This window comes from Schistocerca gregaria, chromosome 9 (genome assembly GCF_023897955.1).
Source record: "Schistocerca gregaria isolate iqSchGreg1 chromosome 9, iqSchGreg1.2, whole genome shotgun sequence".
Classification (NCBI taxonomy): domain Eukaryota; kingdom Metazoa; phylum Arthropoda; class Insecta; order Orthoptera; family Acrididae; genus Schistocerca; species Schistocerca gregaria.
The window spans coordinates 71,009,915-71,027,165 of NC_064928.1; the positions used below are offsets into that span (position 1 = coordinate 71,009,915).

At 47.4% G+C, this 17,251-nt stretch overlaps 1 protein-coding gene across 2 annotated transcripts in view; it reads left to right on the plus strand.

The window, feature by feature from the left end:
• The window catches only part of LOC126291422 (uncharacterized), a 146,501-nt gene that overhangs the window by 78,389 nt on the left and 50,861 nt on the right, over positions 1 to 17,251 (plus strand). The gene's annotated exons all lie outside the window — the stretch shown is intronic.

Below are 17,251 nucleotides of genomic sequence, written 5' to 3' on the forward strand. Positions count from 1 at the left end.
ATTTGAAAACTGAATAAATCACGGAATAATGTAGATAAAGAGATACAGATTGAGACACATGCTTGGAATGACATGGGGTTTTATTAGAACCAAAAAAATACGAAAGTTCAAAAAAGTCCGACAGATGGCGCTTCATCTGATCAGAATAGCAATAATTAGCATAACCAAGTAAGACGAAGCAAAGATGATGTTCTTCACAGGAATGGGCCAATATGTCCACCATCATTCCTCAACAATAGCTGTAGTCGAGGAATAATGTTGTGAACAGCACTGTAAAGCATGTCCGGAGTTATGGTGAGGCATTAGCGTCGGATGTTGTCTTTCAGCACCCCTAAAAATGTCGGTCCATCACGATACACTTGCGACTTCAGGTAACCCCAAAGCCAATTGCACGGATTGAGGTCTGGGGACCTGGGAGGCCAAGCAAGACGAAAGTGGCGGCTGAGCACACGATCATCACCAAACGACGCGCGCAAGAGATCTTTCACGCGTCTAGCAATAGAGAGCTGGAGCGCCATCCTGCATAAACATCGTACGTTCCAGCAGGTGTTTATCAGCCAGGCTGCGGATGATGCGATTCTGTAACATATCGGCGTACCTCTCACCCGTCACGGTAGCAGTTACAAAACCAGAATCATGCATTTCCTCGAGGAAAAAAGGCCCGATAACAGTAGATGTCGTAAATCCAACCCATACCGTGCCTTTCTCGTCGTGCAATGGAGTTTCCACGACAGTTCTAGGATTGTCGGTAGCCCAAATTCTGCAGTTGCGGGCGTTGACAGACCCTCGGAGCATGAAATGGGGTTCGTCAGTCCACAACACGTTACTCAACCAATCGTCATCTTCCGCCACCTTTTGAAACGCCCACACAGCAAATGCCCTCCGCTTTACTAAATCGCCAGGTAACAGTTCACGATGCCGATGGATTTTGTACAGATAGCATCGGAGGGTACGCCTAACTGCCAACCAAACTGTAGTGTATGGAATGCCGGTGCGACGTGCGACTGCACGAGCGCTGACTTCCCCGCGCATAGACGAACCCGCTACAGTCTCCGTTTCTTCCTGAACTGTCTCAGCAGCATTAAGCCTTGTGCTCGGTCGGCCACTACGGGGTCTATCGTCTAAACAACCCGTGGCTTCGAACTTCGAAATCATTCTCGCCACAGCTATGTTTGTCAACGGACCTTTACCCGTTCGAATCCCCTTCCTATGGCGATGAACTAGCACATTCCCCATTCTGATAATAAAGATTCACTAAAAGCGCCTTTTCAGGTAACGTCAACATGCTGCGACTGCTGGCGCATCTGATTATGTCATTCACTGCAGCTCCTTTTATACACTATTGTCATGTGCAGTCACTGACGTTTTGATTTCCAGCACCATCTGTCGGACATTTTGTGAACTTTTTTTTTGTTCTAATAAAACCGCACGTCATTCCAAGCGTGTGTGTCAATTTATACCCGCTACTTGTTCAATCTGCTGCTCCACCTCGTCAACAGAATGTCACTGTTTCGTGCGCAGTTAGTGCACAACGCATTACTGGGCCCATTTTTGCTGATGAACCTGTTAATCGCAGTATTGTTCTGTTGCTATCCAGCCCAGACGCCGGTAGTGACCCGACAATAGCGTTGGAGATAGTTTCGTGATATGACTGCTCAGAGACGCATGCATACTGGATACAACGATCACACGTAGCGGCACGGTTTGCCTGCGCCTCTGGTTACAGTCCCTGCCACAATCCGGGGCGCTCACCTGGATCCAGCAGCAACCAATCAAATAAGCTGTACGGCGGTTATCGCACCAGGTAATGGGCCAAAATCCTGTCTGCCTCTCAACTATGTGGCCTTGCATTGCATGCTCTAGTCGTACTGCAGAGAGGGATCGAAAGAACTGTGCATGCTATTTATGTAAATAAAATGGCTTAATCTTATAATAAATGATTAATGGAAAATCTCATATAAAGATGTGAAACAAATACTAACAAAGAGATAGAGGGGCTGGCCAGTACTTACCTCAGCTCAGTACAGCCGATAGATAACACAAAACAGAACAGAAAATTTACATTCCTAGCTTTCGGAACTTTGTTCCTTCATCAGGGAGGAGAGAGGGGAAAAAAGGGAAGAAGGGAAAGTGAACTCATTTACTCACAACCCAGGTTATGAAGCAACAGGGAAAGGTAAACAGGGAGGGTAGCAAGGATGGAGGCATGGTTGTCAAAGGGAAGCCAAAGATATTCTACTGTTAAGTACTGTGCGAGCTTCAAACCAAAGAGGACGCATACAGAAGTAAAGAGGTATACAGTATAAAGATGAGGGATGAAAAGATGCATGAACGGCTAAAGAGGAAAGGGAAAGAGGAGAAGACTGAAGAGTAAATGGGAGTGAGGTGGTTTAACGTAGGTTCAGTCCAGGGGGATGGCGGAACGAAAGGATGTGTTGGAGTGCAAGTTCCCATTTCCGCAGTTCCGAGGGACTAGTGTTGGTTGGGAGAAGCCAAATGGCACATACGATGTAGCAGGTGCCTAGGTCCCTAGAATTATGCTGCAGGGCATGCTCTGCTAATGGGTATTGGACATCTCCTAGCCGGACAGTTCGTCTGTGCCCGTTCTCGGTCCTGGGTTCTAAACGCACAACTGCATAAAGTTTGAATCAAAATAAGCAGCAGTGGTGGCTTAAGACTTCTGGCTTAATAAATCACTCTCGTTTCGTCAATGCTCTTCTCAAAGATATTGCAGGAATGGACAGAGATTCAGGGTACTCTTTGCCCTTGGGGTGGGAAACCGCCCCTACAAGGCAGAAGACTCAGCAATGACCTACAATATAAGGATGCAGAAGCAATGGAAACCATTAGATTAAAGACACATAATGTGTATCCACAGGGCATGTGGCCTGTAAGTGAAAACATCTGACTATCATCTCTACATTGGCAAACGATTCTGGACTAGTACCTCATTCGGATCTTCGGGAGGGGATTGCCGAGGGAGAGGTGACTATGAGAAAAAGATGAAATACCAATGAAATAGCGCTCTACTACTCGGAGTGTAAGGCTCTATCAAGATGTAGTGGAACAGGACATGGATTTCTGGTTAGATAATATCAACAGCAGCAGAAAACAGTATAACGGGAGTAGGATTCGTTATGAACACGAAGGTAGTACAGAGACTGCATTACTGCGAACAGCCCGGCCGTTGTAGCCGAGCGGTTCTAGGCGCTTCAGTCTTGAACCGCGCGACCGTTACGGAGGCAGGTTCGAATCTTGCCTCGGGCATGGATGTGTGTAACGTCCTGAGGTTAGTTAGGTTGAAGTAGTTCTAAGTTCTAGGGGACTGATGACCTCAGATGTTAACTGCCATGGTGCTCAGAGCCATTTGAACCATTTACTGCGAACAGTTTGACGATAGGGTTTTTCTCATCAGAATCGACAGAAAACCACCACCGGCAACGATAGTTCAGTTATAAATGTCGACGTGAAGGTTTATGAGGATATTCAACGGGGTTTCTGTGCGTAAACGGAGACGAAAATATACACTCCTGGAAATGGAAAAAAGAACACATTGACACCTGTGTGTCAGACCCACCATACTTGCTCCGGACACTGCGAGAGGGCCGTACAAGCAATGATCACACGCACGGCACAGCGGACACACCAGGAACCGCGGTGTTGGCCGTCGAATGGCGCTAGCTGCGCAGCATTTGTGCACCGCCGCCGTCAGTGTCAGCCAGTTTGCCGTGGCATACGGAGCTGCATCGCAGTCTTTAACACTGGTAGCATGCCGCGACAGCGTGGACGTGAACCGTATGTGCAGTTGACGGACTTTGAGCGAGGGCGTATAGTGGGCATGCGGGAGGCCGGGTGGACGTACCGCCGAATTGCTCAACACGTGGGGCGTAAGGTCTCCACAGTACATCGATGTTGTCACCAGTGGTTGGCGGAAGGTGCACGTGCCCGTCGACCTGGGACCGGACCGCAGCGACGCACGGATGCACGCCAAGACCGTAGGATCCTACGCAGTGCCGTAGGGCACCGCGCCGCCACTTCCCAGCAAATTAGGGACACTGCTGCTCCTGGGGTATCGGCGAGGACCATTCGCAACCGTCTCCATGAAGCTGGGCTACGGTCCCGCACACCGTTAGGCCGTCTTCCGCTCACGCCCCAACATCGTGCAGCCCGCCTCCAGTGGTGTCGCGACAGGCGTGAATGGAGGGACGAATGGAGACGTGTCGTCTTCAGCGATGAGAGTCGCTTCTACCTTGGTGCCAATGATGGTCGTATGCGTGTTTGGCGCCGTGCAGGTGAGCGCCACAATCAGGACTGCATATGACCGAGGCACGCAGGGCCAACACCCGGCATCATGGTGTGGGGAGCGATCTCCTACATTGGCCGTACACCTCTGGTGATCGTCGAGGGGACACTGAATAGTGCACGGTACATCCAAACCGTCATCGAACCCATCGTTCTACCATTCCTAGACGGGCAAGGGAACTTGCTGTTCCAACAGGACAATGCACGTCCGCATGTATCCCGTGCCACCCAACGTGCTCTAGAAGGTGTAAGTCAACTACCCTGGCCAGCAAGATCTCCGGATCTGTCCCGCATTGAGCATGTTTGGGACTGGATGAAGTGTCGTCTCACGCGGTCTGCACGTCCAGCACGAACGCTGGTCCAAGTGAGGCGCCAGGTGGAAATGGCATGGCAAGCCGTTCCACAGGACTACATCCAGCATCTCTACGATCGTCTCCATGGGAGAATAGCAGCTTGCACATTGACTAAAGCCCATGGGAGAAGATGAAAATTTGTGGCGGACCGGAATTCGAACCTGTGTCTCCTCCTTGTCTTACGACGTGAGTGAAGAAGAAACAGGAGTCGATACTGAAGTGATAGAGCATCTAGTGTTAGAATCAGACTTTACAAGAGTTTTGGAGAACTAAAGATCAAATAATGCAGTAGGCGTACGTAACATTCCATTGGAATTTCTAAGACCATTGGGATACAAGGTAACGAATTGACTATTCACATTGGTGTGTAGAATGTATGAGACTTTCGGAAAAACATCATCCAAACAATTCCGAAGACTGCAAAAATCGACAAGTGTGAGAAGTATCACACAATCAGTTTAATAGCTCATGCATCCAAGTTGCTGACAAGAATAATGTACAGAAGAAAGGAAAAAAAAATGTGGATATATTAGATGACAATCAGTTTGGCTTTAGGAAAGGTAAAGGCACGAGGCAGCCAATTCTGACGTTGCAGTTGATAATGAGAGAAAGACACGTTCGTAGGATTTGTCGATCTGGAAAAAGCATTGGAGATGCAACATATTTAAAATTCTGAGAAAAATAGGAATAAGGTATAGGGAAGGACGGGTAATTGCAATGTATACAGGAACCAAGAGGGAACAGTAAGAGTGCAAGATCAAGAACAAAATGCACGAATTAAAAACAGTGTAAGGCAGGGGTAAGCTGTAGGGAGAGACGAATAACATTCAATGTATACAATAACCAAGGGGGAATACTAAGGATGGACGTCGATGAACGAAGTGCTCGGATTAAAATGGTTCAAATGGCTCTGAGCACTATGGGACTTAACATCTGAGGTCATCAGTCCCCTAGAACTTACAACTACTTAAACCTAACAAACCTAAGGACATCACACACATCCATGCCCGAGGCAGGATTCGAACCTGCGACCATAGCGGTTGCGCGGTTCCAGACTGAAGCGCCTGGAACCGCTCTGCCACATCGGCCGGCTTGTTCGGATTAAAAAGGGTGTGAGACAGGAAAGCAGTCTTTCGCCCCGACTATTCAATCTGTACGTTGAAGAAGCAATGATCGAAATAAAAGAAAGGTTTCAGGAGTGGAATTAAAATTCAGCATCAAAAGGTATCAATGATACTATTCGTTGATGACATTGCTGTCCGGAGTAAAAGTGAAGAAGAATTACATGATCTTCTGAATGGAATGGACAGTCTAATGAGTAAAAAATATGGATTGAGAGTAGATCGAAGAAAAACAATAGTAGGGAGAAGTAGCAGAAATGAGAAACTTAACATCAGGATTGATGGTCACGAAGTCAATGAAGTTAAGTAATTCTGGTACCTAGGCAGTAAAATAACCAATGACGGACGGAGCAAGGAGGACATCAAGAGCAGACTCGCTATGGCAAAAAAGGCATTTCTGGCCAAGAGAAGTCTACTAATATCAAATACCGGCCTTAATTTGAGGAAGAAATTTCTGAGACTAGAAGGTTGGAGCACAGCATTGCATGGTAGTGAAACATGGACTGTGAGAAAGCCGGAACAGAAGAGAAGAAGCATTTGAGAGATGGTGCTACAGCCGATGCTGAAAATTAGGTAAACTGATAAGGTCAGGAATGAGGTGGGTTTTCGCAGAATCGGAGAGGAAAGGAATAAAGGAATATGTGGAAAACAGTGACAACGAGAAGGAGCAGGATGATAGGACATGTGCTAAGACATGAGGGAACGACTTCCATGGTACTAGAGGGAGCTGTAGAGGGCAAAAACTGTAGAATTCATCCAGAAAATAACTGAAGACGAGGGTTGCAAGTGCTACTCGGAGGTGAAGAGGTTGGCAGAGGAGAGGAATTTGTGGTGGGCCACATCACACAAGTAGGAAAACTGATGAAAAAAAAAGAATATTGCAAAATGACCAAAAATAGTAATTTGAGAAAATGTCAGTGACGTAGAGCACAAAGTTGTTTAATTCAGTCTTAGCCACAGTACCCATTGGACACTTAATACGCTCTGGCAGGGTCTTGCAAACGTGTGAGTCCATGTATCTGACTCGTTTCTGCACTTACGTTAAGCCCTCAATGGGGAAAAACTGTCATATTCAGTTATTTACTACTGTTTTTAATAGTAAATATTTATAAGACATTGATCACTGCCACTCCCATAATGTATTCAAAAGTAATGTCATCTTTAGCTTTTGGATAATCAGCTCTTGGTGCATATAATGGCAAACTTCTCTAAATGTAAATAAATTTTCTAGATCTACAGCCACAACTACACCCTTCGAGCCATCTGAGCGGTGTGCGGCTGAGGGTACTATATGTAACAGTGACATTTTCTCCTTTTATTGTCGCAGTCGAATGGTCCGCGGGAAGGAAGATTACTGGTAAGCGTCCACATGAGCTTCAATCTCTCTCGTTTAATCTTCATGGACTTATCACGAGATTTACGTAGCATGGAGTAGTATGTTTGCAAGCTCGTCGAAGAAGATAGGACTTCGTATCCTTAATAGTAAAGCATGAAGAACGCCTCTCTTGCAGCGTTTGCCACATGGGTTGCCTCAGAATCTCCGTGACGTTTTCGCGCCAATTAATCGAACCTGTAACGAAACGCGCTGCTCTCCTTGGGATCTTCTCTGTTTACTCAATAAATCCTTCCTAGTATGGATCCCATGAACAGGAGCGATATTAATGACGTAACTAAATAGACGTAATATGCGATTAGAACAAAGAACGATAGCAGAAATAACAGACGTCGGTAGTGGTGTGTTGTGAGACGGAGAACTGAAGCTGAAATCATTATAGGTACTGTAATCTGACTGAAGCCGGAGATAAGTCCAGCGGAATTTTCTTCCCACGCACGGAACGATGTTCAGAAATGACAGATTAAATTCAGATAGCAGTGGGTGTGTTGCTCTTATAAGTAGTTTACCTTGTAGTGAAACTGAAGTAGATAATCGCTGTAAGTTAATGTGGGTAGAGGCTATATTCGGCAACGGTAATAAATTAATGATAAGTTCCAAGGAAAAATTTAGTCTCATTTCAAATAGGTATCAAACTCGTAGAATTAAAGTTGGTGTTGACTTCAATTGACCCTCGATACGTTGGCGAACATACGTGTTCAAAGACTGTGGTATGCATAAAATATCGTCCAAAATTTTACTAAAGGCTTCCTTCGAGAGTTATTCAGATAAGTTTGTTGAGGAGTCCACACAAAGTGAAATTCGTGCAGTACCGTGTTAGACCTCTTAGCGACAAACAGCGCTGAGCGTCGCGGCGGACACAGGGTTGCTGACCACCGAGTCGTCGAACCGTGTCGAAGTGCCCAACACCCAAATCTACCAAAAATTCGACACCCACAGAATACTTCACTAGACATGTTCCGTTGCTTCCAAACTATGAGACACACCCGGAAGGTAAGTATCCAGATGCCGTCTCGTTTAAAGGGGGCACCGTTGTGCCCTTACAGCCACATAATGGTTCTCTCTTGTGAAGGCACTCGTGGCCGGTCCTGCCATTTGAAACTGTCCCGCTTCCTTCCTTTCTACGACCCTCCAACGCAGAGTGCCCGGTAGGGGCCTTCTCTATGCCATACTACACCGCCTGTGGCTGTGTACACAGCGACTCTGGATGTGGGGCTACCTGGCAAACACCACCTCGTTTCATATGTGCTCTGACATCATTGTTGGCAAGCTGACGCGTTTCACCGTAGTCTTGTCACTGGTTACGATTCGATCCAGTAATGAATCACCATGTTTGTGGTAGGCGTCCAGAAATGTCAACGTTTCCGCCATTCGGTATTCTTTATGGTGCTCTGTAAGCATTTTGAGCACCCATCGTGCACAAAATTAGTGGTAGCCTAACTTTAGAGTGACAATTTCAAACAACATAGTCCGTGAAACTTGTGGAAAAGAAAGCGAAAGCTCCGTTATTGTGAAGCGGATCGTTCCATCAACTTTAGCGACAAGATCGTTGGTCACAATGCTCGGCCGTCTACTCTTCATCATGAACGTTGGTTCGGCCATTTTTAAACAGAATGCACCATATCCTTTCGAAACATTCACTCTTTACTTTGTTTCCGTACACTTCGCACAGTTCACTTTAAATTTATATGAGTTTTAGGTTTTTTGCCAACTGTATCACAGACCACACCTCAGAACTGTCGGGATTTTCGATTCCAGCGCACATTTCAAATTCGAATATCGAAAAAACCAGACGCACAGAGACGTTCTCGCCGTCACGGATGGATGCCGACTGAGCTGCCGAGCACGCACATACCAAAATATACGCGATCGCCGCGCGCCTAGCGGCGTCAGACGCAAACGTTCCCTACTTTCTGAACAGTCCTCGTATTTGATCTACCATGAGGCGATATGTTTTGTCTCTTATTAATTTGCTTGATATAAAACTCTCAGATGCTATCAACACCATTTTTAGAAATTTATGCTACATCTGGTCGAGGCATATGCAGAAAGTAAGTTTCGCTATTTTTTAGAACAAAGACACCATAAAACTTTCCTGGCAGATTAAAACTGTGCGCCAGACCGAGAGTCGAACTCGGGACCTTTGCCTTTCACGGGTGAGTGCTCTAACATCTGAGCTACCCAAGCACGACTCACGCCCCATCCTCACAGCTTTACTTTCGGCAGTACCTCGTCTCCTAAAGACAAAGGTCCCGAGTTCGAGTCTCGGTCCTGCACACACTTTTAATCTGCCAGGAAAGTTTCATAAGAGCGCACACTCCGCTGCAGAGTGAAAATCTCATTCTAAAGACAACATAGTTACATGAAAAACTTGATTAGAAACAGGTACGCCAATTTTGAGCTCTTTTTCGACATAGTCACAAAATGAACTGCGATCCTTGTTATATCGTTGGATCAACATTTGTATTCCTGTTTCATAGAAGTCTGCCACCTGTGAATGGAGCCAGTGTGTGACAGCCGTCTTCAGCTCTACATCGTTGTCAAAACGCTGGCTGGGGAATTTTTGAGGTACAAGTAAAGATGGAAATTGCTCGGACCAAGATCGGGGCTGTCTGTTGGATGATCAAACAACTCCCAGAGGCACTGCTGCAAAATAGTCGCTGCGCGTCGAGCCATATGGGACGGGCATTGTCATGGAACAGCACAACACCTCAACACCTGCGGTGGGCACTCCAACCTCCTTGATCTGAACGGAACGTCGCAGTTTCGACATCGTCCCACAGTTACAGTCAGCGTCACTGCTTCACCTCTGGGCAATGAGCAGCATGCCTCTCCTGTCCCAGAACACCGTGCACACCATTTTCTGCACCCGTACAGTCGGTCTGAGTTTCGTCTCCATTCACTGTGATGCGGGTGCATTGGCTGCTGTTCGGTTTCTGGGGTCAGGTGAGACATCGTCCATCACGATCCTGTCGAGGAACTCGCCCCCGTCACCATGATACCGCTGCAGGAATGTAAGTGCTGCTCCAAAGAGTTTCGTTGTGTGCTCGGGTGTCAGACGTTTTGTATCCACGGACCCAACCAACCAACCAACCAACTGGCGCACGCGCGCGTTCCCGTCGCGGCCGTCGGTGTCTCAGAGCGTTGCCGCCGACGGAAGAGGTCGCGCCATGGCTGAGCTCGGGTCCTCAGGGCCCTCTGCCCTTTGCATATAAGGAGGAGCGCTGGCCCAGAGACTGGCCACAGACATGCTACCCAGTGGTGTACATGTTCCGCTTTCGACCCGGCCATGCTTGCCCGGTGGCCAGGCGGGCAGGGCGCCGTGCGTCGTCAGCAGAACGGGCAGGCAGCTTCACTCCCAGCCCAGCCAAGCCAAGCAGAACCCGACCCGGGCAGGCTGCGGGAAACTTGCTTGCCTGCCCATATTACCGCTGAGCTGCGCTACGCAGCCGTTTAGTCTGCGCGCGTCAATGTCGTATTACGAACGTTATTTAGAAGTTTTTATTTTACCTCAGCACCAAAATGGGTTTTATTTGTACATTCTTCCTTTACGCGTATATTTCGGGCTTATTATCTATATAAATAAAAATGAATTGCCAAATGTGTTGATAAGCGTAAAACTAGAGAACGGCTGGACCAATTCGGCAATTTTTCTTTTTGCTGTGTTCGTAATTCTCAGGACGAGGTTTTTATGTAATAAAATTTTTGGATAATCGACCGAAAAATGGTAAAATTTGAGAAAAACTAGAAGTGCGTTTTCATTTTGTCCGTGTGTTTGTATTGCAGGTAATATTGATGAAATTTTGCACGCTATACCTTGAAACCAAGAGGAAGGTCACAGTCTACATAAAATTTCGTAGGGTGCATGGCAGAGGTTACTTAACCTAACGGAATACGACAAATTGTACGTTTTTATTCCGATCTTGAAGGACTATCGCACACTTGACCATCAAGAGGAACATCACTGTCTACATAATATTTCGGACAGTGCATGGAATAGAGTACCTTACAAAAGATTTTGCAGGCTACCATGAAATCCATCTGCCTCTATACTGCTAAATGGTCTCAGGTCCTTGGCACACATTTCGGCCACTAAATCTTTGCCCTCTTTCAAGATATTTACGGAGTGAGGGAACTGCTTGTAAAATTTGCACACATGTCGTAACATACTCGAGGTTACCGAATAAGTACTTGAGAGCTTTTTAAATAGTTTGCATTGAGACACACCTACCGATTTATCTGAAGTGGCCTCATAAACACACGAAAACGTTTCCCATGTCGCACTTGTGCTCTGTTTCGTTACCGGCATGTATTTGCCAGTTGTCATTTTTTTTTCAATGTCACTGAAGTTCGACCTATTTAATGTGCTGCCCCCACCGTTGCGATAAATGAACTGCGGGTAATTACCTGGCTACTCTAGTCACGGTAGCTTGACAGCGCAACCTGCTGTCAGGCGCAGCAAGCAGAGCGGGTCCCGTGAAGCTTGGCAGGCCTGCGAGAATCCAGGTAGCCCGGGCTTGCGTGAGCCCAAGTCGGCCGCATTACCCTCTATGCCTCAGTACACGCGCACTCTTGTGTTAACGTCGCGGCAGGCTGACCTGCATGAATGGTTGCAGAGGAGCTAGGGGCAAGTAGGCTGCAAGGAGAATCTGTACACCTGTAATGCTACCCTGCCTATAAACTCGTCCAAGTTCTGGTCAGCCTTCCGTCGCCTTACCGGAACTAAACCCTCCCCCTACTATCCTCTTCTCCATGATGATCACCCCTTTCTTGACACCCTTAGTAAAGCCAATCACTTTGCCTCCTACGTTTCCGATGTCTTTTCGCTTCCCGACGATCCCCAGTTCGATTACTCCCTCTTCCCGGATGTCCGCGATCGATCTGACACCTCTGTCCCTCCCCTCGCACCTGGTTTCCAGTACTTGGACAACACTGCACACACGACACTCAATGCCCCAATCACTACACAGGATTTCATTGCCACACTCCGCACGAAACGCATCGCCACTCCTGGTCACGATCGTGTCACCTACCGTCACCTTCGTAAAGCTCCTGTCTCTTTCCTCTCCACCCTGGCCAGGCTCTACAATGTAGTCCTGTCCACCGGCTACTACCCCGACCTATGGGAAACCGCCCGTATCCTGATGTTCCTTAAACCCGGTAGGCTGCCATCCCCCATCTCCTCCTACCGCCCCATCAGCCTTACCTCAGTCTTCAGCAAGGTCCTGGAATCCATCCTCATCCGACGCATCCACCAGCATCTCCGCCAGCACTGCCTCCTTCCTGTTACCCAGTGTGGCTTTCGCCCGACCTTCTCTGATTACCTTCTCCTTTATCTCACTCATCTCCTTTCTGAACAGCTTAATTTCCGTCGCTCCGCCATCTTCCCCTCCCTGGACCTCGAACGTGCCTATGATTGCGTATGGCATTCCAGTCTCCTCTTCGAGCTCCAAACCTTCGCCTTTCCCATTAACTACGTCCGTGTGATTGGCTCCTTTCTCTCCCGCCGTCCTTCATACGTCACCATCCATAACACGGATTCCTACACCTTTTTTCCCTCCGCCAGTGTGCCCCGAGGCTCTGTCTCATCTCCCCTTCTGTACCTTTTATATACGACGGACATGCCGCCGCCGTCACCCCCCCGTCCACCTTCTCCAGTTTGCCGATGACACCGCCTTCCTTGCCCTCGCCCCCACCCTGCAGCCCTCCCAACACCTTCTCCAATCCCATCTTGACCGGTTCACCCCTTGGTGCAACCAGTGCTTGCTAAAGATGAGTCCCTCTAAAACCCAGGCCATCACCCCCACCCTTAAGTACCTTGGCGTCACCCTCGACCGTCGCCTCTCCTGGACCCCCCGTCTCCGGACAATCCAAGCCGACGCACACTCCTGACTCCGTCTCCTCAAGCTCCTTTCCGGCTGTACGTGGGGTCTGGACCCCTCCACCACACCTGAAAATCCCTCATCTGCCCTATCCTCCGTTACGCCCATCTGGCCTGGATCTCCACCCCCCCCCCCCCCCCGCCCCTACGTTCAGATCCTCGAACGCCATGCTCTCCGCATCGCATATCGCATCCGTCTCGCCTCCCCCACGCGGATCCTGTACGACCTAATTCCGTTCCCCCACCTCCTCCTTTTCCTTGAACAAATACGGATCCTCTACACCTCTCGTAAACTCGATCCTCCTCGCCCATCCTCTCCCACCCCCGCCCGCTGCCGCGCCTGTATTCCCATGTCCCACCCCGCCTCCATCTCTCCACCCTCCTTACCCTCTCCCAAGGTGGCATCTGCCAGCTCCCCCTCCCTGATGATGCCCTCCTCCCCTCCATCTACCCCTCCTATCAACTTTGATCCTCCCACTTCCTGTGTTTTTTTTTCCTTTTGGCACCCTCCCTCCCTTCCCTCACCTTTCCCCTTTCCCCTTTCCTCCACCCCTCTTCCCCCGGGCTTCCCCTCCCTTTCCTCCCTTCCTTCCTCCCCCCTATCCCCCTGTCCTTGGCATCTCTGCTCTCCCCTCTCCCACCCCCCTCCTCCTCTCTTGGCAGGTCCCCGGACTCGAACACTTTCAGTGGACATGCGCGCACATGCGCGCACTGGAGATCATCGCCACCAGTGTCTCGTGTGTATACCTTCGTTTTGTGTTTAGTGTTCTTTCGCCGTCACGCCACCACTGTTCACCTGTGCCATCGCAGTCGTCCGTGATATGCGCGCTGTGTCAACAAGTGTGAGTGTTTTTTCTCGTCCAGCGTGAACAGCTTCGTGTATATTTTTTTTCAGTGTCTACAGTTTTTTACCCGCCATTTGTCTTGTATCATCTGTACCTCCGTTATGTTTTATATTGTATCACTCTCGGCTGAAGAGCAGCGTATTATGCTGATGACAGCCCACCTTTGTACAAGGTGTTGAAAAGAACAATAAAGAAAAAAATAACCGAGACGGACAGACTACTGTCGGTTTTCTATTGCTAGCCTTTGGTGGAGTTTATAGCAGAGCCATTGCAGTGTGATATCTACTATTGTATTCGCCTAGGCTCAGTACCCGGATTACTCTTGGATATTCCTTGGACTTATATTGCTGGTGCACGTTTCGTCAGAAATAAAGATATTTCATTCTAGCTGGCGCAATTCTTGTCATTAATTATATAAATCTTTCACAAAGTGTTACACTCACAAACTCACACATTAAATCCTATACGATACTTCCCGGTGACATAGAATGATGATACTTGGCAATAAGCAAGGTTTAACAGTGCAAGCAAAGGAAAAAATGCGACTGTTCTTAATTTGTAATTATATAACACGAAAAAAAATCATCGACGGAAATGATCATAAAAACCATGGTACAAGGGTCCTTGATCTCAATTTTTGATCTCAATTTTTGTTTATTTCGCCCGCTCGCTTATTTAGCTCGCTCGATTCTGAATTGGGCCAGCTTTCATCTGATGCCGACTTGGTTGGGTATTCACCTTTAACTCTGACTGGAGAATAAGTGTTTAATCGCATTCCGGGAATAATTAAATCTACAGGAATCATATAAAAGTTTTATTTGTTTTTCCGTGATTACAATCGAGTAGTCTCTGTGACGACCAAATATAAATGTGTGTGTCACTTAAATTCATTTTTTATTTTATTTACAATATCACTCCTTTTGCCGAGCGGTTCTAGGCGCTTCAGTGTGGAACCGCGCGACCGCTACGGTCGCAGGTTCGAATCCTGCCTCGGTCATGGATGTGTGTGATGTCATTAGGTTAGTTAGGTTTAAGTAGTTCTATGTTTTAGGGGACTGAGGACCTCAGATGTTAAGTCCCATAGTGCTCAGAACCATTTTATCCACTCCTTTTCTTACAAGATAAGTAATTATGGAATAATTAAATACGGAAGTTTTTATTTTGCTCGGGGTAGTTTTCGAGCGCCATTCCATGCGCATCTTTCTTTTGTCGTTAAATTCCGATAGAACGTGCAATCATTTTTACATCAATAAGTCCTGGCAAATTACATTTTCTTTTCCGAAAGTAAGCAGGATTAACTATCAAGCTCAAGATTACCAAAAGAACTGCCGTCCAAGCTAACTGTATTTCGAAGTTGCTACTGAAATTGTTTAATATTTATGTAAAAACATTAACAATAGAATCAAGGAAACTGTATTTCATGAAAAGAGGCCCCAGCTTTCTTTCACGTTGCCGTCATTGCTATTATTTCAAGTCAGATTTTACAGAAAGTTAATATTTTATTTTCGCAGTTATTTTACGTAATTTCAATTCATTTTAAGAGAGGCTGTGAGATTATAATCGATTACATGTCTACACACACAATTAAGTTCGTACGGAACACCGCGTGCGCGAGTTGTACTTGCATTTGGTCAATTTTTGGAAATACGAGGGTTATCCAGAAAGTACGTTCCGATCAGTCGCGGAATGGAAACCACAATGAAACGAGAAACGTTTTATTTGCCACAGTTAGGTACAACTTCCACCTGCTTCTGTACATAGTCGCCGCTCCACCATGGAGTGTTGTCGTAGTGTTATATCAACTTTCCAATATCCTCGTCACAGAAAGCAGCCGCCTGAGCTTTCAGCCAGCTATCTGCACTGGTCGGCAGCTCGTTGTCTATGGAAAAATTTTGTCCTCATAGCCGGCGGTTGTTGTGAGCAGAGATGAGACTCGGCGGGAGCCAATCACGGACTGTATTGTGGGTGATCAAACACTTCTCATCGGAAACGCTGCAGGAGCGTCTTCGCTGCCCCTGCAGTGTGCGGCCGGGAATTGGCGTGAAGAAGAAACTGCTCGACAGTTGTATTATGTGGCCTGCATCACACAGGCGAAATGTCTAACCAGGCCCTCATACTTGGTGAGGGACGCTATTCCCTACGCATCTTTACGTGCTCACTGTTCAATCAAAACTGAAAAGAGCGACGCGAAACGATCGACGGGCATACCAGAGACACTGCCCAACACGTCTGTGCAAAGCTTTACCGGATTTTCCCAGTGGTTTCCATTTCGCGACTGATGAGAACTTACTTTCTGGACAACCCTCGTATGTGGTAAGTTTGGAAGGTAGGAGACGAGGCACTGATGGAAGAAAAGCTGCGAGGAAGAGCCGTGAGTCGTGTTTGGGTATTTGGGTAGCTCAGTTGGTAGAGCATTTTCCCGCCAAGGGCAAAGGCCCCGAGTTCGAGTCTTGGGCCGGCACACAGTTTTAATCTGCCAGGACGTTTCATACAGTACTTCTTGTTGACCTCACCTTCAAATAAGATGCTGTATTTGTCTCTCACAAGGCTAGCGCCTTAGTCCTTGCTACGTACAACCGAAAAACTAGAACAAGTATGTAAATTATAGCACTCCTAGCCAGGGACTGAATGGAAACATTCATGTAGCCGATATAATGATCAGTCGGTTGTCCCACATTGAGTGAAACCACAGAAACCCGGAGAGTGAGAGAAAATCATCCATATAGCCGACGTTGCCGCAGATACAAGCTGCATTCGGTTGTTTTATTCGACTGAAAAAAAGGATGAAAAACAAACGTCTCTCCAATCAAAAACAGTTTGTTGTCCCATCATTGGACACAGGTAGGGTGAAGCCTGTATACAGAAGATATTTCACTTTTATACACTACTGGACATTACAGTTGCTACACCACGAAGATGACGTGCTACAGACACGAAATTTAGCCGACAGGAAAAAGATGCTGTGTTATGCAAATGATTAGCTTTCCAGAGCATTCACACAAGGTTGGCGCCGGTGGCGACACCTACAACTTGCTCACATGAGGAAAGTTTCCAATCGTTCTCTCATACAGAAACAGCAGTTGACCGGCGTTGCTGGTGAAACGTTGTTGTGATACCTCGTGTAAGGAGGAGAAATGCGTACCATCACGTTTCCGACTTTGATAAAGGTCAGTTTGTAGCATATCGCGATTGCGGTGTATCGTATCGCTGTTAGCAGAATATGGAATCGGTGGGTTCTGGAGGGTAATACGGAACGACGTACTGGATCCCAACAGCCTCGTATTACTAGCAGTCGAGATGACAGGAATCTTATCCGCATGGTTGTAACGGATCGTGCAGCCACGTCTCGATCCCTG